A 21,018-nucleotide genomic window follows, 5' to 3' on the forward strand; every position below is an offset into this window, starting at 1 on the left:
TGGGCCTCATTCCATCTCCTCTTGGACTTTAATTTGGGCCTCAAAATAGTTGTAAGACTTGGCCCAAAGATCCTCCTTGTGCTGGAGCTCTTCTTCTATTATAAGACACTTTTTAATTGCCAATTGAAGCCCATTAAGCTTGTCTTGAAATTTCTTTGTTTGAGACCTTGTCATGGGCCTTCTTGGAGCTTCCAGAGCTTCATCCTTCTCCTTTAATGATGTTGAGCTGCCATGAATGCTATCATTCTCCTCTTCTTGAAGAGAATTCGCCCTCGAATTCGAGCCTGCATCAAACAAGGAAAGATCAGAAACATTGAAGGTAGCACTAACTTGATATTCACTAGGAAGGTCAAGTTTGTAAGCATTGTCTCCAATCCTTTCAAGGACTTCAAATGGCCCATCTCCTCTTGGATCTAATTTGGATCTTCGTTTGGCAGGAAATCTTTCCTTCCTAAAATGCACCCAAACTAAATCTCCAGGCTTAAAAATGACAGATTTTCGCCCCTTATTTTTTCTTAAGGCAGTTTGTTCATTCTTCCGTTCAATTGCAAGCCTTGTATGTTCATGAATCTTCTTCATCATTTCAGCCTTATTTCTACCATCAAGATTGACAATGTCATTAGTAGGCAAAGGTAACAAATCAAGGGGAGTGAGGGGATTAAATCCATAAACAACTTCAAAAGGAGACTTACCAGTAGAAGAGTGGATAGTTCTATTATAGGCAAACTCTACCATGGGCAAATGTTCTTCCCAAGAAGTTAATTTTCCTTTTAAAACAGCTCTCAACATATTCCCTAAGGTCCTATTAACTACTTCAGTTTGCCCATCAGTTTGTGGGTGACAAGATGTAGAAAATAGCAACTTAGTTCCCAACTTCGCCCAAAGAACTCTCCAAAAGTGACTTAAAAATTTAGCATCCCTATCACTAACGATAGTTTTAGGTATGCCATGTAATTTAACCACTTTCTTCACAAATAAATCAGCTACATGCAATGCATCATTAGTCTTCAAGCATGGAATAAAACGAGCCATTTTTGAAAACCTATCTACCACCACAAATATACTATCCTTACCATACTTAGTTCTAGGAAGTCCTAACACAAAATCCATAGAAATATCAATCCAAGGAGAAGTAGGGACAGGTAAAGGAGTATAAAGGCCATGTGGTAACACTTTTGATTTGGCTTGTTTACATTCAAGACATTGAGAGCACACTTTTTCAACATCCTTTCGCATGCCAGGCCAAAAAAAATGTTCAGCAAGTATATCCAAAGTTTTGGGCACTCCAAAGTGTCCCATGAGTCCACCACAATGTGCTTCCCTAACAAACAATTCACGCAAAGAGCAATTAGGAATACACAATTTATTTTCCTTAAAAAGGAACCCATCTTGAAGATTGAACCTCTCATAAGGACCCAACTTACATTCTGCAAAAGCCTTGCCAAAATCAGAATCATTAGAATAAAGTTCCTTGATTTGATCAAAACCCATCAATTTAGAAGTAAGAGAAGAAACCAAGACATACCTTCTTGAAAGTGCATCAGCAACCACATTCTCTTTTCCTTGCTTGTAAGCAACCACATATGGGAAAGTTTCAATGAATTCAACCCATTTTGCATGGCGCCGATTAAGCTTACCTTGGCTTTTCAAATATCTCAAGGATTCATGATCAGTCTTAACCACAAACTCTCTTGGCCACAAATAATGTTGCCATGTAGCTAAAGCCCTTACCAAAGCATATAGCTCTTTGTCATAAGTTGAGTAGTTCAGTATAGCTCCACTCAGCTTTTCACTAAAGTATGCAATGGGCTTCGAGTCTTGCATCAAAACAGCACCTATTCCTTTTCCAGAGGCATCACATTCAACCTCAAAAGATTTAGAAAAATCGGGTAATTGCAAAAGAGGGGCAGAGCACAATTTTTCTTTCAACAAGTTAAAAGCATTATCTTGTTCTTTTCCCCATGAAAAAACCTTATCTTTCTTAACAACTTCAGTTAAAGGAGCAGCAATGGTGCTAAAGTCTCTAACGAATCTCCTATAAAAACTAGCAAGCCCGTGAAAACTCCTAACTTCGGTTACACTGTTAGGTTTAGGCCACTCTTTGATTGCCTTGATTTTCTCTTCATCAACTTCAACTCCCTTAGAACTAACCACAAAACCCAAGAATACCACACGATCCACACAAAAAGTACACTTTTTAAGATTAGCAAACAAGTGTTGCTTTCTGAGAACTTCAAAAACTTGTTTTAAGTGTTCCACATGCTCATCTAGATTTTTAGAATAAATCAAGATATCATCAAAATAAACTACCACAAATTTCCCATGAAAATCCTTAAAAATATGATTCATCAATCTCATGAAAGTGCTGGGTGCATTAGTCAAGCCAAAAGGCATAACTAACCACTCATAAAGCCCATATTTGGTCTTAAAAGCAGTTTTCCATTCATCTCCAGGATTCATTCGAATCTGATGGTAACCACTTTTTAGATCAATTTTAGAAAAGATTTTGGATCCATGCAATTGATCCAACATGTCATCAAGACGAGGAATAGGATGGCGATACTTTACCGTTATCTTGTTGATTGCTCTACAATCCACGCACATCCTCCAAGTTCCATCCTTTTTGGGTACCAATAGGACGGGAACGGAGCAAGGGCTCATGCTTTCTCTCACAAAACCTTTCTCAAGCAACTCCTCAACTTGCCTTTTAAGCTCTTTTGTCTCTTCTGGATTACTCCTATAAGCAGGCCTATTTGGAATTTGTGCTCCAGGCACAAAGTCAATTTGGTGCTCAATGCCATGCAAAGGTGGTAGACCTTTAGGGATATCCTCAGGGAAGATATCATCAAAATCCTGCAAAAGAGAAGAAACACTACTTGGCAAAGAAGAAGTTAGTGATTCAGAATTAATCAAAACTTCTTTGTAAGTAAGTAGTATAATGGGCAACCCCTCTTTCCTTGCATTCAAACACTCTTTGGCTTTTATGTACAAACTCTCCTTTTTCTTTTTCTCTGCCTCTTTCCGCTCACCAAAACTTTCCTTTTTATCACTCAAACCCTCTTTTACCACTTTGCCCAAGTTGCTGCCCTCTCTCTCTCTCTCTCTGGCCATCTCTCTTTTTTTCTACCTCTTGGCCTTCTTTCTTTTCTTTTCCCTCAAGCTCATTTTTTTTCCTCCCCTTTGTTTTCCCATTATTTCTCTCAATCTCTTTTGATCCTCAAACACTTGAGAAGGACTTAAAGGTGCAAGAGTATACTTCTTGCCATTAAGCTCAAGAGAATATCTATTCTTTCTTCCATCATGAAAAATATTCCTATCATATTGCCACGGACGACCTAACAAGATGTGACAAGCATGCATAGGAACCACATCACAAAGAACATCATCCACATACTTACCAACATTGAAGGGAATCATGCATTGTTTGTTGACTTTCAGTTCACCACTATCATTCAACCATTCGAGTCTATAGGGCTTAGGGTGTTTCATGCATGCAAGTTCTAACATGTTCACCAAGTGTGAACTCACCACATTAGCACAACTACCACTATCAATAATCATAGAACAAGTTTTCCCCTTTATTCCACACCTAGTATGAAATATATTCTTTCTTTGTTCTTCACTATTGATTCCTAAATTAATAGTCATAATCCTCGTAACTACCCCAACCAAACCATCATTGAAAGGTAACTCTACATCATCTTCACTCACACCATCCTCTTCCTCACTTTTTTCTCTCTCATATTCTCTATCTATAGTCCTCCTAATTACCCCAACCAAACCATCATTAGGAAGTTCTACATCATCTTCACTTACTCCTCTCTCTTCTTCCTCACTTTTTTCACTCTCATATCCTCCATCTTCTCTCAAAAGAATATTTCTTCTATTTGGACATTCACGCATCATATGGCCACTTCCATGACATTTGTGACATTGAATGGAACTAGAAGGTTTAGAGGATCTAGAATTGAAAGCTTTACCTCACTCTTTCTCATCAACTTTACCTTTCCCCTTGTCTTCTTGAGGTCTAGAAATCACTTCTTGTTTTGGCCATGGCTTCTTGGAATTGGTGTTTGGCCGACTTCTCCATGAGCTAGCTTGCTGCCTTCTTTTATTTTGCTTTTCTATTTTTACAGCCAAATCTACTAATTCATCTATAGTTACATATTGTTGTATCTCTACTACATCAGCTATTTCTCTATTTAAACCATTAAGAAATCTAGCCATAGTGGCCTCTTCTTCTTCCATACAATTAGCTTGGATCATAGCCATATCCATAGCTTTAAAGTATTCATCAACAGCCATGGTTCCTTGCTTCAAGGTTTGAAGACGCAATTGCAGGTCTCTTTGAAAGTGGGAAGGCACAAACCTCTTCCTCATGACTCTCTTCATCTCGGTCCAAGTAACAATGGGTGGTTCTCTATCTTGTTGTCTGTCTCTTGTAAGCTTTTTCCACCAAATAGAAGCATAATCAGAAAATTCAACAACAGCAAGCTTAACCTTCTTACCTTCAGAGTAGTGGTGACAGTCAAAGATGGCCTCAACTTTCCGCTCCCAGTCAAGGTACAAATCTGGGTCTCTTGTGCCCTTAAAAGATGGCATCTTCCTTTTTATGCTGCTAATATTATCATCTTCTACTCTACCTCGTTGTCCCCTCCTATCTCTTCCCACCCTATCTAGATTTACATCAAGATCATCAACAAAATCATCTATAGGGTTTTCTTGATTTACAATGGGGGCATGGGGTACATTTCTTCTATTATGAGGCCTAGGATTATTTCGAGGTTGTACATCAGGTTGATTTCCCCTCCTAAGTGCAGCTGTTGTCTCATTTTGTTTGGCAATAGTATCCCTTATCTCTTGGAATTGCAAGTTCCATCTCTCGAATTGTTGATGCATAACTTGTAGAGTGAAATCATTTCTTACTCGGATTTTGGCTTCTTTAAGAGTCCTCTGTTTATCATCACTAGCACCTGTATGAGACATCTTTCTTAAAATAATAAAAATAATAATAATAGTTATCACTCAAACTTTGGCTCTTTCCCTCAATTGTTCTCACCCACTTTTGCCTTTTTCCCCTCAACTAACCTTTGGAAAATACCTTGTAGATTTATAATTAAACCCAACTCGTATCAAAGCCCTCAGTAGTAAAACAAGGAATTTTGGGGCACTAAAGAAAGTGAAGAACGAATCCTAGAAAGAGTAGGATTTAGTTGAAACAAACCTCGAACAAAGAAAATGATTTTTTCTAGAACAAGATCAAAGGATTAGAAAAATTAATTTTTTTTTATTCTTAAAGATCTAGGATCCCCTCTTCTTGTTTTCTTTCTTGACTTTGGAAACAAACACAAATAAAAATCTGATTTCTTCAAGAGCAAATATGTTTCTCCCTTTTTATTTTTGTTTTTTTTTCTTTTTACTTTTTTTTATAGCGTACTATTCACTGCTACAATAACTTTTTTTTGCTCCTTTGTTCAAGAAATCCCCAAGATTTATCAAGAACGGAATCTTGATACAACCGCACTGATACCACTTGATAACACAAAGGTTGGGAGATCAAAGAACTTGAAGAAAATGAGTTGATGAAATGCGGAAGCAGTAAAGAAATGCAAGAGGATTAAGAAAAGCAAGAAAAATAAACTAGATATGTCAAAATTCAAGGAAAGGTCCAAGAACCCCGAGATTATGTTAATCTAGATTTTGACAATGACAACAAGTTGGTTATGAAACCAATTGCCTTCACTAGAGATAAGCTAATCAAGAACTAGATTCGGATCTTGACTTCTAGTTTGAATAACTTACGACAACAACTAGTAAAAGAAACTAGCCGCCTTCGAAGAATATCAAAAGAAACCAAAGATATCACAAGAAAGAAAATTATCTTACTACCTTAAGCTATGAACTAGTTAGGTTGCAAGATAAATCTTCAAAGTAAAGTTCACAAAGGTTCAAAAGAACTCACAATAATAATATTAATCTTCGATAATCTCCTACAATGAAAGACAAGCACCCCTTTATATAGTAGTAAAGAAGGAGCTAATCAAGACTTCAATAAATGAGAATTATATTCCCAAGAAGCATAGAAGACTACCCACACTAAGACCAATGTAGTCAACATACACATAGACCAATGTAAGTCAACATAGATTAAAACAACTATTAAATATATATTCTAGAAACTATTTTTTTGGGCTTATTTGGGCTGCTGAAAATTCCTCTCTTTTGGGGCATATTTGGGCCTTATTCCATCTCCTCTTGGACTTTAATTTGGGCCTCAAAATAGTTGTAAGACTTGGCCCAAAGATCCTCCTTGTGCTGGAGCTCTTCTTCTATTATAAGACACTTTTTAATTGCCAATTGAAGCCCATTAAGCTTGTCTTGAAATTTCTTTGTTTGAGACCTTGTCATGGGCCTTCTTGGAGCTTCTAGAGCTTCATCCTTCTCCTTTAATGATGTTGAGCTGCCGTGAATGCTATCAGAAAGGAAGAGAAAGAGTATTTAAATTGTTCCCTTGCCAGGATATTGTTGTTTATTGATTATTTTCCCTTGCCGGGATGTTAGGATTATTGATGTTGTACCCATGCCGGGATTTAATTGTTCAATTGTGTTCCCTTGCCGGGATTTCTTTTATTATTTTGTTTATTCCCTTGCCCCTTGTTTGTGATTGTTGTTTGGGTGAGGAAGAGTGTTAAAGCACGAAGGGTGATGCCGTGCATTGTTTGTTTATTGTGAGGAAAGAGTGTAAAGCACGAAGGGTGATGCCGTGCATTGTTTGCTTATGGTGAGGAAAGAGAGTAAAGCACGAAGGGTGATGCCGTGCCGCACGATGTACCATTCCGTGCCGATTCTATTGATCATATGTGAGGAAAGAGAGTAAAAGCACGAAGGGTGATGCCGTGTACATTTTATTATATCATTGCTTGGTGAGGATGAGAGTAAAAGCACGAATGGTGATGCCGTGCACTTGTTGCTTTCTGTCTCCTTATTAATGTCTGAGTTGTGTTAATTCCTTCGTTACTAGACGTCTTTTACTTGAAATTGTTATTTCCCCTAGTATGCTCCCCCTTCCCATATTGATTACTTGTCTCTGTATTTCGATTCCGCTGTAACATATATATAACTGCACAGGTTTATGTGGTAGTCCGGTCTAGCCTCGTCACTACTTCGCCGACGTTAGGCTAGGCACTTACCAGCACATGGAGTCGGTTGTGCTGATGCTACACTCTGTGCTCTTTTGCACAGATCCAGGTGTCGGAGCAGCTTACGGTACACAGTAGTAGTCAGGGAGCTGACCTTCAGTCCACGAGACTCCGAGGTAGCCTTGCTAGCGTCCGCAGGCCCGGCGTCTCTTCTCTCAGCTTTCATGTTCTGTTGACATTTGTATTCGAGACAAACTATGTCCTTCATTTCAAACTCTTATTTGTAGTAATCCTAGACAGTCCGTGTATTGTTGTGACACCAGGTGCTGGGTAGAGACTTGTATGGGCCTTCTAGCCGCTGTTTCTATATTTAGTTCCGACTTCCGCTAAATTTTACTTTTCGTTGTCTTTAAACTGCTTATCCATTGATAATTTAATTGTTTAATCATGTATAAAACAAGATGGGTTAATGATTGTAAAGGTTCTTGGCTTGCCTAGCTACCACGAGTAGGCGCCTCACGACCCCCGAGGGTGGGAAATCCGGGTCGTGACAATCATCAACCACGAACCTTGGCTAGACTATTTTGGTTGCTTACTTCTGCCTCTTCCTCAACCAAATTAAGCAGCTGCTGGATAAATTACTGCTTTCTCATATTATAAAACGAAGCTATCGCATCCCAGTCCATAAAAATCAGTTACAAAATGAAATCACCTATGATCAAGATAAAATTCAGCATGCAGTTATAGACCACTTTAAGTAGCAAAGTGCAAAATCATCTAAATGTTCTTGAATGCAAAGAATCACAAAATAACTCCAATTTCTTATCAGGTAATTGGGAGTTCAACTGTACGAACACAGTACTAAAAAATTGTACAAAAAGCAGCATAAAATGTACTATAATACTGGGCTTAAGTCCTCTTATCTCTACATTTATTGCTCCTTCAAGTTCTAAATTCCTGTTGTTGTTTTGAATTCTCTTCCTTTCGCTGCTCTATCTTGTGTTACCTTTCTCCTTCACATCTTCAAAATGTCATCACTCTTTGGGTGAGTATCCTAACTTTTTTCGGCGCGCTTACTTTCAGCGCCAGATCTATATGCTTTATTGAGTTGCTTCTTGTTATTCTCTACTCTAAAAAAGTATGAAAATTTTCTGTTGATGGTCTAAAAATGTATTTTGTGGCATGACTCTTTGTTGTATAGGTTGGAAAAGGTAAATTGTGGAGTTCCGCCTGGGGCGGATTTACGCTTACCGAAGCGGTGTCACACGACACCGCTTCGTCGGAAAATTTTACTAAATACATGTATTTATGCTATACGGAAACAGATAAGTAGGAGAAAATGACATCACTTAACATATATTGTGTCTTGCTGTATTGGTAAGTGCTTGATTTTTCTTCAAGAGGTCAAAGGTTCAAACCTCAACTAGCACATTTTTCTTTTGCAAACTAAGGTTATTTCTTGTCAAAAGAATGATAATCAAAGTTATATTTCAATTCTTTTATAAATTTCGACACCGCTTATAAAAATTTCTGTGTACGCCCTTCCTATTTGTACAGCAAAACTCATGCATGTCCTCTTTTTATTTCTTTTTTTAATTTCTAAATTACGAACTTATGATTTATCATTTGCATGCGATACAATCTATCATTCATATTTACCAGTATAGTTTTCAAATATTGCATCACCTCGTCGTAGTATTTTTGGAGGTTCTCATGTAGATATATAGTTTATCATCCATCATTATACAAATGAGGAACAGAACTATAATAGAGCGAGCCTGGAAAACTGAAAGGGTAGTACCTGAATTAATTAGCTAGCTAAGCCAAAGCAGTCGATGCTCCTTCTTACACCATTTGTTTTCTATTCTGCATTTCAAACATAGAGGGAGGAAAATAAGTATGTATTGTCTATGCATTTTGTACTTGTTACAAACTTAAGATCAAGTTAAATTTCCTGAAGGTTTTTACCAGTTAAGTTATTATGTAGTGCTAACTAAAATTTAATCGCTAGTGTTCTGCACTAATTGTGTGTTTTATGCCTTGTAGGAGTGATTCCGTGCTATGTAGATGTTATGAAATGAATTCAAGTGATTTGAAGCTTTGAAGTCCGAGTAAAAGCCCAAAGAATTAAGCCGGGATCGTGTTCGGAGATCAACCGATGATAGTTAACAACGAAACAACTAATCCAGCAGGTATATTGTGCATTGTCTTGTAAAATATACATAACTTTTCGTTCAGAACTCCATTTGGGCTGCACAATATATTTTTTGAAAGTTAATTCAAAGGGCTACAACTTTCGTTTTTTTTCAAATACCCAACAGAACAGGATGAAAAGTGCCCGTCAAGTGCGCGGCCGCGCACTGACCACGTATATGGGGCAGAAAGTGTGAAAAGTGCACGGCCAAGTGCGCGGGCGCACTTCCAGGTGCGCGGCTGCGCATGTCCTGTCTGGGAAAAGTGTCCTTTTTCGCGTATGAGAAGGTATAATTGTTTGGGCCCGACCCTAATTTGTATATATACATGGAAAAATGGTATTTTGAGGACTTTTGACATAATTTAAACCTAAGGAGGCAAAGGAGACCGGGATTTGACCTAAGGAGGCAAGAACACACTAATAGAAAGGCGGAGAATTCTTCTTCGAGTTTTTCACTTCCTTCTTCCTATTTTCCATTATTGGTTATGAATTCTAGTATTGTACTTTTGCATACTATTATGAATAGCTAATTTGTTATCTAGGGTTTTGATGGAACCTATTGGAGGATGATTTTACTGTTACGTTAATATAGATTTGTTGTAGCTTTTTCTCTATTTGTTCAACTACGTTTATATTGTGGTTGGTTGAAGAGCTCTCAATCGCCCGTGCCTACTCGGGAGAGAGTGAATATTTAGGTAGAACAAAATCACTCCTAACGTATATGAGAGATCAATACGGAGGTTTAAAGGTGGGATAAGGGATAACGAAACCTTGGTGTGATCAGAGTGAGTCGTACTTAATGCCAGCTAGCGTAACTCGGGAGAATATGTCTAGTAGATTGTGGTAATTTCTCGGGAGAGAATTACAACACTCAGAGCCCTCATGATCGGTAGAGAAAACTTAGACAAATTTATAGGAAACGTAGCGGAAAGGATTCCGACAATAGAGGAAATCATAACTCTAGACTTCCTTAATCTTGTCTCCAATCCTTATTCTTGGTAATTGATAGTTTTATTGCTTTCTAGTATTTGTAAGTTAATTAGATAAAAATAAATATTATAATCTTTATAATTAGGAAATTGTTTGGACTTGTGTTTCTTAGGATATTGGACAACTGTAGCTAAGCCTTAGTTTTCTGTGGGATTCGACTCCGGACTTGTAAATCAGATTATATTTGCAACGACCGCTTAGTCCTTTTTACAAGGCATAGTTGGGAGTGATCAGATACCTTGTTAAAATTTGCATCAAACATACTATTTCACTTAACTTCTCCACCAGTCAAATCTCATACTTGAGTAGGATATATATTAGTTATTCAGAAAAAGAGGTACAAATATTTTAATACGTATGACCCCTGGCAAAAGTTGTGTTAATTGTTAATTCCTATAACATAATTCGCAAAAAAGCTAAGATCTATCTTGACTATTTAGCATTAGTCAACATATATGTCGGAGGAATATTTCTCATAATCTCCAAAAAATCGCTATCCTTTTATTAGTTTCAACAGATTCTCTCGGCATTAGTAATGCAGCCTACTTCCAGTTCCCCAGCCCTTTCTGCTAACTTCGTTTGTCCTTTATTACTGTTGACACTAATTATCACACATTTAGAAAAATTAAAACCAAGATTATATCACTGGTAATAGGGTCAAGAGACTAACTGCTATTTGGAAAAGAAATAGAGGTTTCAAGCCTAAGATTTTGCACTTCAAATCTGACAACTTCTAAGACCTAATAAAAAAAGTGAGCATATTATCTGCTTTTGTCAAATGTTGTTCCAAATGCCTGAACACTAATATGCTAAAAAAAAAAGCGCATAAGTCTTTAGGTACAAAAAGCGAAAGCTATAGTAATCTGCCAAAATCACATTAAACCAAAAAAAAAAAATAGAATAGCCTCAAATTTACCTCGTCATGAGAAAGCAATAGCTGCGCAAATCCTTTTACTACTGAAAGTGTAGCGGCCACCGGCCTATTTAACTCCTCGCTGGTATCATTTTGATAATAAATAGATTTCTGATCATTTCTGGGACAACCCTAGTATTGTCATCCAACTGTTCAGAGCATGCTATAGTTAATTATAAATCTTATAATAAACTTTCAATGTAAGAGATTAATGTATATAGATTTGTTAGTTTCAATGCTAATATCTGTACAAAAGGGAAAGCGGTACAAATAAACACCTAGTCTCCTTAGATTGACAATAGATATGTATGAGTTGATTTCAACTATTTTCTAGCAAAGATATGCTCAGAAAAAAAAAGAAGAAATAAGTGGCCATTCCTAACAAGGTGCAAGTAATTAATGGCTATACAACGAACAAAGAGTTTTTCACGAAGTAGTGTCTTAGTTGGAGTATAACTTCTATGTTTTAATTAAAGGTAAAGTATGAATATTCAAAATAGAGTCCTACATCTCATTCAACCAAAAAAAGGAAAAAGAATGTTGCGCAAAGTTATAGAAAAACAAAGCTCAAATTCAGATGATCGGACTCTGACGCACAAATGAATATGTATATTGAAAAGGAACTTCTTATTTGAATTACTGTCATCCTTGACAAGATTTCAGTTTTTATCTACTTATTCTGTTTCTTTCCCCTGGATTTGTCTTTCCCCTGGATTTGTCTTTCCCTTCGTGTGCAGCAGTATACTTTTGGGTTTCTAGCTACGATCTATATGCGATTATATGAGAAAGATACCACTTATGAGTTGTAGTGTAAATGCATTGATTGTATAACATTTTTTTGTTTAGGTGTATAGTATTATATACATATAATTGTGTTTGTGTCAAATTAAATAATTTCTTTCGACATAAGGTCATTTTAAGCTCCAAATGATGCTTAAGATAACTGTTTCTAATGGTATAATTAGCTAAGTTGAAAGATATTATAACCGAATAATTTGCTTGAGGTTAGGTAGTAAGATGACCTAACACCCACTTCTTCACAACCTTTTACAATATGTACTATTTATTAAAACAACATAGTGGTCTATGTTGTGTTTGAACATTTAATTCTATTTATTAATATGTACACATGAAGTTTAGGCTAGATACATGTAGGAGTTCTACTATAAATACCCATGTATGCTAGCCATTTGGTGCAAGTGAAGTTGAATAGAAATCATCCTTTCCTCCACCTCTCTAATAGTGAGTTTTGAGTGTTTGGTTAGTTGTCTTGCTCTCCCAAAAATTTCTAACATTTGGTATCAGAGCCGGTGTATTGAGAGACAACCAAACTTGGAAAAAAGATGACAAACACTAATGGAACACCATTCCAAGTTCCTATGCTCACAAAAGAGAACTATGGGAATTGGTGTATTCGAATGAAGGCCTTGCTTGGTGCCTATGATGTTTGGGAACCGGTAGAGTCTGCAGTTGATGAAGCGTAAGATGTCCCGGCCACAAATAAGTAAGATCAAAAGGCACTCACTCTCATCCATCAAGGTTTGGATGACATGATGTTCGAGAATGTTGCAAATGTGACAACCTCCAAGCAAGCATGAGACATTCTTCAAACTTCCTTTAAAGGTTTGGACAAAGTGAAAAAGGTTCGTCTCCAGACCTTAAGAGGAGAGTTTGAATCATTGCATATGAAAGAAAATGAATCTATTTCAGATTACATTTCAAGAGTTTTGGCTATTGTCAATCAAATGAAAAGCTATGGTGAAGAGTTGAAGGATGATAGGGTCGTTGTAAAAATACTACGATCCCTAGATTCAAAATCTAATTATATTGTTGTTGCTATTGAAGAGTCCAAAGACATGGAAACCATGACCATAGATGAACTTTCAAGCTCTTTGCAAGCCCATGAAGAAAAATTGAAGAAACCAAAAGAAGAATCGATTGAAAAGGCGTTGCAAGCAAAACTTTCCTTCAAGGAGAGGGATGAAAGGCATGGTTCGCAGCAAAGAGGTCGTGGAAATGGAAGAAATCGTGGCAGAGGAGGAAGAGGTGGTAGTCAACCACCAAATAGAGACAATAAAAGCCAAGAATATAGTCAAAGAAGAGGTCGTGGAAGAGGCAAAGGATGGAGACAAAATCAAGGAAGGTATGACAAATCGAATGTTGAATGTTATACTTGTCATAAATTTGGACATTTCCTGGGGATGTAAAGATAATTCGGAGGAGAAAAACAACTTTGTGGAGAGCAAAAATGAAGATGAAGATGCCACTCTACTTCTAGCATGCAAAGGAAAAGAAAGTGTGGAAAAGAACAAATGGTACCTTGACTCCGGTGCAAGTAGTCATATTTGTGGAAAGAAAAATTTATTTGTGGAGCTTAAGGAGCTGAATGGTGGCCCAATCACTTTTGAAGACTTTTCGCGAGTTCAAATCAAAGGAAAAGATACGATTTTAATTCGCTTAAAAGATGGAAGTCATCAAGTAATCTCCAATGTTTTGTATGTGCAGGAGATGAGAAGTAATATTTTAAGTTTGGGACAACTTTTGGAGAAAAATTATGACATTCATTTGAAAGACAAAAAGTTGTATATGAGAGATGAAAGGGGAAGATTGTTAGCCAAAGTACCTATGGTTAATAATAAAATGTTCATATTATATCTTCAAAATGATGTTCCGAGGTGCTTGCTTTCATGAAGATTCATCTTGGCTTTTGCATATGCGATTTGGTCACTTGAATTTTGATAGCCTAAGGTTGATGAAGAAGGAAAGCATGGTGAATGGATTGCCAACAATTGATCATCCCAACCAACTTTGTGAAGGATGTCACTTTGGAAAGCAAGCAAGGAAAAGATTTCCTAAAGAGTCTTTAACAAGAGCAAGATGCCCTCTCGAGTTAATTCACATGGATGTGTGCGGACCTATCAAGCCATCTTCACTAGGTAAAAATAATTATTTTTTACTTTTCATTGCTGATTTTTCTCGAAAAACTTGGGTTTATTTTTTGAAGGCAAAATCGGAGGTGTTTGAAACCTTCAAAAAGTTTAAGAGCATGGTGGAGAAGCAAAGTGGCTATCAAATTAAGTCACTTAGGTCCGATAATGGTGGAGAATTCACTTCAAATGAATTCAAGATTTTATGTGAGAAACATGAAATTCGTCATTACTTGACAATTCCGAGATCACCACAGCAAAATGGCGTCGTGGAGAGAAGGAATCGAACTATTCTCAACATGGCGAGGAGTATGTTGAAGAGCAAAAATATGCCAAAAGAGCTGTTGCTTGTGCGTTGTACTTATCAAATCGGTGTCACACCAAAAGTGTTCGTGGAAAAACACCACAAGAGGCATGGAGTGATTTCAAGCCAAAAGTTACTCATTTGCGAGTTTTCGGGAGCATCGCATATGCACATGTGTCAGATGAGAAGAGGTCTAAGCTTGATGACAAAAGTGAGAGGTATGTCTTCAGTGGCTATGATCAAAGTTCTAAAGCTTATAAATTATATAACCCCAAAAATGGCAAGGTCACCATAAGTAGAGATGTTGAGTTTGATGAAGATAATGCTTGGGAGTGGAAATCTAAAGAGCAAGATTACTCTTTTAGTCCATTCTTTGAAGATGATGAAGAAGAAGATGGGGAGCAGGCTATCACACCACCTTCAACACCTCCACCACAAGTTCAAGAAGTTGGGGGATCAAGCTCAAGTTCAAGTGAAGCACCTCACAAGAGTAGAAGTCTCTCTGACTTGTATGAAAATACGGAAGTGGTAAGAAATGACTTGTATGATTTTACTCATTTTTATTTGCTGGTGGACAGTGGGCCTCTAAGCTTTGAAGATGCTTGCCAAAATTCCAATGGAGGGATGCAATGGATGAAGAAACCAAAGCTATAAAAAAGAATGATACATGGGAGTTGGTCACACTTCCAAAAGGCAAAAGCACCATTAGAGTCAAATGGGTGTACAAGCTAAAGAAGAATTCCAAGGGAGAAATAGAAAGGTACAAAGCGAGATTGGTAGCTAAAGGCTACAAGCAAAAGGCTGGTATTGACTACGATGAAGTATTTGCGCCGGTTTCTCGTTTGGAAACAATTTGCTTTGTCATTGCTTTGGCGGCACAAAATCAATGGTAAATCCATCAAATTGATGTGAAGTCGGCTTTCTTGAATGGCCTATTGGAGGAAGAGGTCTATATTGATCAACCTTCGGGATATAAGGTTGAAGGACAAGAAGATAAAGTCTTGAAATTAGAGAAGGCTTTATATGGGTTGAAGCAAGCCCCGCGAGCTTGGAATAGTAGAATTGACAAATATATCCAAGCAAATGGTTTTTCTAAGTTTCCACATAAACATGCCCTCTATGTAAAGATTGCTGAAAATGGTGGCATCTTACTTGTTTGCTTGTATGTAGATGACTTGGAAATAATCCAAAGATGTTTGAAGAATTCAAGAAAGCAATGGCTAGAGAATTTGTGATGACGGACATTGGCCTAATGTCCTACTATCTTGGAATTCAAGTAGCACAGAGGAAGGATGTCATTTTTATTTCTCAAGGAGAGTATGCAAAGGAAATTCTCAAGAATTTGAGATGGAGAATTGCAATCCCGTAAGCACCCCCGTTGAATGTGGAGTTAAAATATCCAAGCATGGAGATGGAGATAGAGTCAATCCCACATTTTCCAAGAGTCTTATTGGAAGCTTAAGGTATTTGTCATGTACAAGGCCGGATATTCTTTTTGGAGTTGGACTCCTGAGTCGCTTTATGGAAAGTCCTACTACCTCGCACTTAAAGGTAGCCAAAAGAATACTTCGGTACATCAAAGATACGCTTGATTATGGAATTCTTTATTCATCTTCTAAAGAATCCAAGTTCGTGGGATATTGTGATAGTGACTGGGCTGGTGATATTGATGATCGGAAAAGTACTACTGGGTTTGTTTTCTTTTTTAGAAATTCCGCATTTACATGGAATTCTAAGAAGCAACCAATTGTGACTTTGTCAACTTGTGAAGCGGAGTATGTAGCAGCTTGTTCGTGTGTTTGCCATGCAATTTGGCTAAGGAGCTTGTTGGAAGAACTTCAGCAACCACAGAAGGATGCTACAAAGATTTTTGTTGACAACAAATCGGCAATATATTTAGCCAAGAACCCGGTATTTCATGAAAGAAGCAAGCACATCGATACGAGATATCATTTTATTAGAGATTGCATATCTAATAAAGTTGTGGAGCTTGAGCATGTGAAGTCTGGAGATCGAATTGCGGATATTTTCACCAAGCCTTTGAAGATTGACGCTTTTCAAAAGTTAAGGATGGCGCTTGGAGTAATGAAACAAGTTTAAGGGGGATGTTAAAAATAGTAATAAACTTGTTTCCATTTGTCCACATTTGTTTAGATTGGTTTACATTAATTTAATGTTTTCATACATATAGTTAGAAAAGAGTGAGGTGTGGACATGTGTGAATTTGTGTGAACTAGTGTGGTCATGTATGGACTAGCTGTTTTTCCAGTACTTCCACAGCTTGGTATGTCTCCCTCTATTATCTTTTCGTCTTTCTCTTTCCCTTCACGGCCCCCATTCTTGTCGTTTCTTCTTTGTACCTCCCCGAAGAGGAACAACAAATTTCACTGAAAAGGTTTCAAATCAAAGAAACCCCAATTCTGTTTCTAAATCATAGACTGATGCTATGAACTCCCAACCTGGTTATCGTCGTATTTGGAAGTTCTAAAAGATTGATTTATACTCTCTAACTGTTGATTTGCAGGTGCCAAAAATTTATTATTGAATACTTTCTTTATTTCTTACATTAAAATTTCTTGGAATTTGAATATTTAGTTAATCTTAAGGGGTTAGTTTTCAGTTCACCTGATCTTCTTCCTTCATGTTGTTTGGAATTATTTATTTCAGTGTTCGATTTATATTTTTGTCACTTTCTATGACTTTTCTCTGTTTCTCCATGTATTCACCCCTCTTCCCAAAAGGTTAGTTTTTCTTTCTCTTCTCTTCTCCATCTGGGTGTCTACGTGTTTCTTTTTGCTTTTTTTTCTTAAGAGTTTGTGTTGAATTCATTTCATGTGTATTTTTTCTCCTTTTTTCTTTTCAGTAAAAGGTTGAATCGATGTCAGGTGTATAGATTTGCTTGTTGTATGTAGGTATTTTTTTTATTTCTATAAACCTCGCAAGAGACTTTGCTGGGCATTGATAAGCATATTAGGATTTTCGATATGGAAATCGAGTTTTACGTTCTGGGTATCATCAAAATTCAACAAAGCTCAGAAGAATTGTGCATTACAGGTTTCAAGTAGAGATTCTTACACTAAATTTTCTCGCAGGGTAAGTTGTACAGTTTCTCGATTGTGATCTCAATTATTGGAAAAGAAATTACATTCTTTAACTGTGCTTCATTCTTTTTATAATTTGATTCTGGGAATTAAATTTATTTTCTTGTAGTTTCTCGAAGGATCTAAGTCGGTAGTAAAATGATCTTCAGGAAGTAATTTAGCAAATCCTTGTTCATCTACAAGAAATTGTAAAATATTTATCCCTTAAAATACACCGGAGATAAAACTATAGTACTATCGGAAACTTGTCAAGTGCATAGAAAATGCACCATAGAAATTTAAATTTGACGAAATAATAATTATCATCACTTCAACTATAATAACTGATCGTGTGAGAGCATAATAGCGAAAGGGAATAAAGGAAATAATCGAAAAGGAGTTTATGTCTAAGGACTGGTTTTGAAGATATAATTTATAGTAGTGCGAGATAATATCACTACAACAAAAATGGCCTAAGGTCACACCAATTTTAGACAACGCTTGAAAAGTGTTGCCAAAAATATCTACAGGACGTTTTTTAAGGGGTGGCCTTTATCGAGCACTTTTGGCCACGGAATTCTAGCAACGCTTACAAAGTGTTCTTTTTTATTTTAAAGGCTACGCTTTTCACGTGTTGCCGATCCATTAAATTAAGGCAACGTTTAGTCACATGTAATGTAACCCTTTAAGGGAGTGGTTGTTTATATTTGCAATTGCGATCCTCCATAAACGTGCTCTAAAGTCCTCTAAAATTTCCCGTTCAGATTTCCCTCTATTTGTTTTTGGCAAAAAGTTACGCTCTAAAATACTCTAATTAAAATATGCCTGTCAAATTTACCCACACAACAAGAAGATCTCGTCCTTCTTCCCTAAGATCTGGCTCTTCTTGTACCTCTCTGTTCATTGAGTGACGCGGGGTGAGTTCGGAGGAAATCGTTGATGGAAGCGATAAAATTCTTCTAATTTCTCTTCTCAAATTTCAAAACTTTCTCTTCGTCTGGTTCTGTGGCTATCAGTTTCAATTGGGGATTTCGTTTTTTTAGGGTTTGCAGCCGCTGTTGACCTCCATTTTTCAAAGACTTACTTGTAAGGTTTCTCTGAAATTTTTGCTTTCAATTTAATGACTTTTCAATTTGGCTTTTCTGAAATTCCTAAAAATTCCTTTTCTTGCTAATGGTTTCTTTAAATTTCGGTGAAATTCCTCTTTTCTTGTTGAGAGATTTGCATTTTATTTACGAATTCTGTGATCGTATACTAATTTTATATTGGAATTAGATCGATGCTTTTATGTGATGCCAAAAATGCATGGCTTTTGTTTCATTAACCTTCATGTGATGCCTTTACCTCTACTAACATTTTCTTTCATTCTAGGTCGATCGCGAGCAGAAGTTCATGATTCATTTATAACTTGTTGACACTTTCCTTTTTCTCTTGTTGGTATAATTTGAAGTTTTAATTTATTTTTACGCTATTATGGTGATGAGTTAATATGGCGCATCTTTATTTCTAGACATTTGGTGAAGCTTAAGTGGTTAAGTGTCTTTTCCTGTTACATTTTGATAAACTAGAGTACATCTCATTTTGAGTGCTTATTTGGTCCAATGTTGTGCTTGTGTACTTGAATTCTTGATTTGATACCGTTTGAAGAATAACTTGGTGAGTATGATTAGACTGATTTGTTTGAATGTTGCTGGATGAGACCTAAATATATATAATTCCCACACATTTGCCTATAAGTATGGCAAAATGCTTCGTTTATTTTTTAGTTACTGTCTGTTTTTTAATTGTCGGAAAAATATTAGTTCTCAGAAAGATAGTAGAGTATGGGATACTGATTGACAAAACTTAATAGAAAAGGTGATAAACCCACCAATCCACCATTTACATCTAAGATAATATTTGGGTATGCAATACTCAAGAAGTCAGAGATTAGGAGAGCTCACAAAGGTACATAAACTTTTGTTCGAACCTGGTCATATATGCTACTCTCTGCTCCATTAATTTTTCTTTATTTGATTTAGAATGTGGGGTTGCAACTAATATTAATTACAAATTTTGTAGCTAAGAATCCCTTGATCTCGAGTTTGGCATCATGTCTTGGCCTATCCATGTACACTTGGCAACTAAGAACCCCAGTTCTATGTCTACAGTTTATGTAAGCTACTTCAGGAATTGATTGTTCATTGAGTAGTTATCTAATGTGGTAAAGAAGTCCCAACTCTAATTTAACTAGTGCGGGTCATTATTATTTTTACTATAACATGCTTTCTTGGTCCTGTCATCACTATTTTCTGCGCAATTATTTGTTCCTTTTTCACTTTGATTTAGATTCTCTTACTGTCTTTCATACTTCTAATATTTTGCAAGCTTCTGCAGTTCGTTTCCACTTTTGATTTGTATTCGAATATTGACAGCAAATGATAGTACTTCAAAACTTTCGACCGTATTAATGCTTAACAATTTAGGGAGAAGAAAGCTTAAATAGCTATGGGCTAAATTATTTTTAACGTTTCAGCAGTCTATATCAGCTAATTTTAGAGTAATTCAATGTTTCGAGACTCGGCTGCATATATTGGAGGCTTAGCACGTGAATTCCTAATTTTTACACCTCGGGAGTAACTTGTTTGATAAATTTTCTCCTACCAATCTACCAGATTCTAAAGTTTGCCATCTCAAAATTTCTCTTCCTCTCAGGTACGTTTCTCTGTTCACTCTTACTTGTTCTCTCCACTTGATTGTTTTTTAGTCGATTGTTTTTCTGGGATGGTCATTGGAAATCTCATTTTTATCACTTCATTCATATGCACTTCAACATGATTTACTTTTAGTTATTCTTTCTTCGATTTCCCTGAACTACATGCTTTCAGGATCTTTCAGTTCTCACAGGTGAGTTTCGTGTTGTTCTTGTAGCGCCACAAACTTTTACTATTCCAAACATGTTCATATTTAATTTGCCATTGCTGCTACTAGCATTTATTATCCATGTTGTCATAATATATGCCAGCCTTCAGTAAGGTGCCTATGATATGTAATAAAACCCGCAAACTTAGATAGTCCTCCAAATAAACTTTCTTGAGAGGTGAAAGGAGTATTTAGCCCTTAAGCTGTACTTAAATTTTTTCTCTAAATAACATGAACTACAAGTATATTATTGACCTTTTCTTGGTTGGCATAAACAACATATAGTGTACGGCCAGATATTTTTAATATGTAGTCCCACCCAAATATGTCTAAGATTGTAGCTAAAATTAACAATGACTAAAGATGCTCAATATCAAATTAGACTAATAGAAGTTTGGGTGAGCTTTTTTGTTGCTGCTACCTATGTTATTAGAGTGTGACTTTTGGTTTTTGTTTCTATTTTGTCGGGTCATTATGAAATTCTTTAATCAACATAGGGATAGGTACTGATACTTTTACTTCTGTAGGATTTTGTTCTATCTAATTGGGGATAATCTCTCTTCTTTTTTC

At 36.6% G+C, this 21,018-nt stretch overlaps 1 long non-coding RNA gene across 5 annotated transcripts in view; it reads left to right on the forward strand.

Annotated features, from left to right (window-relative positions):
* Nucleotides 1-16,757: 16,757 nt before the first annotated feature.
* Nucleotides 16,758-21,018, forward strand: part of LOC109209006 — a 33,734-nt gene continuing 29,473 nt past the window's right edge. For 3 of the 5 annotated variants that reach the window (XR_002065289.1, XR_002065292.1, XR_002065293.1), the window contains exon 1: nucleotides 16,758-18,633. This is a non-coding gene — a long non-coding RNA (uncharacterized LOC109209006). The remainder of the gene's footprint in view (nucleotides 18,634-21,018) is intronic. The other 2 variants (XR_002065290.1, XR_002065291.1) reach the window with 2 other exon arrangements.

Source organism: Nicotiana attenuata, unplaced genomic scaffold, assembly GCF_001879085.1.
Source record: "Nicotiana attenuata strain UT unplaced genomic scaffold, NIATTr2, whole genome shotgun sequence".
NCBI classification, from domain to species: domain Eukaryota; kingdom Viridiplantae; phylum Streptophyta; class Magnoliopsida; order Solanales; family Solanaceae; genus Nicotiana; species Nicotiana attenuata.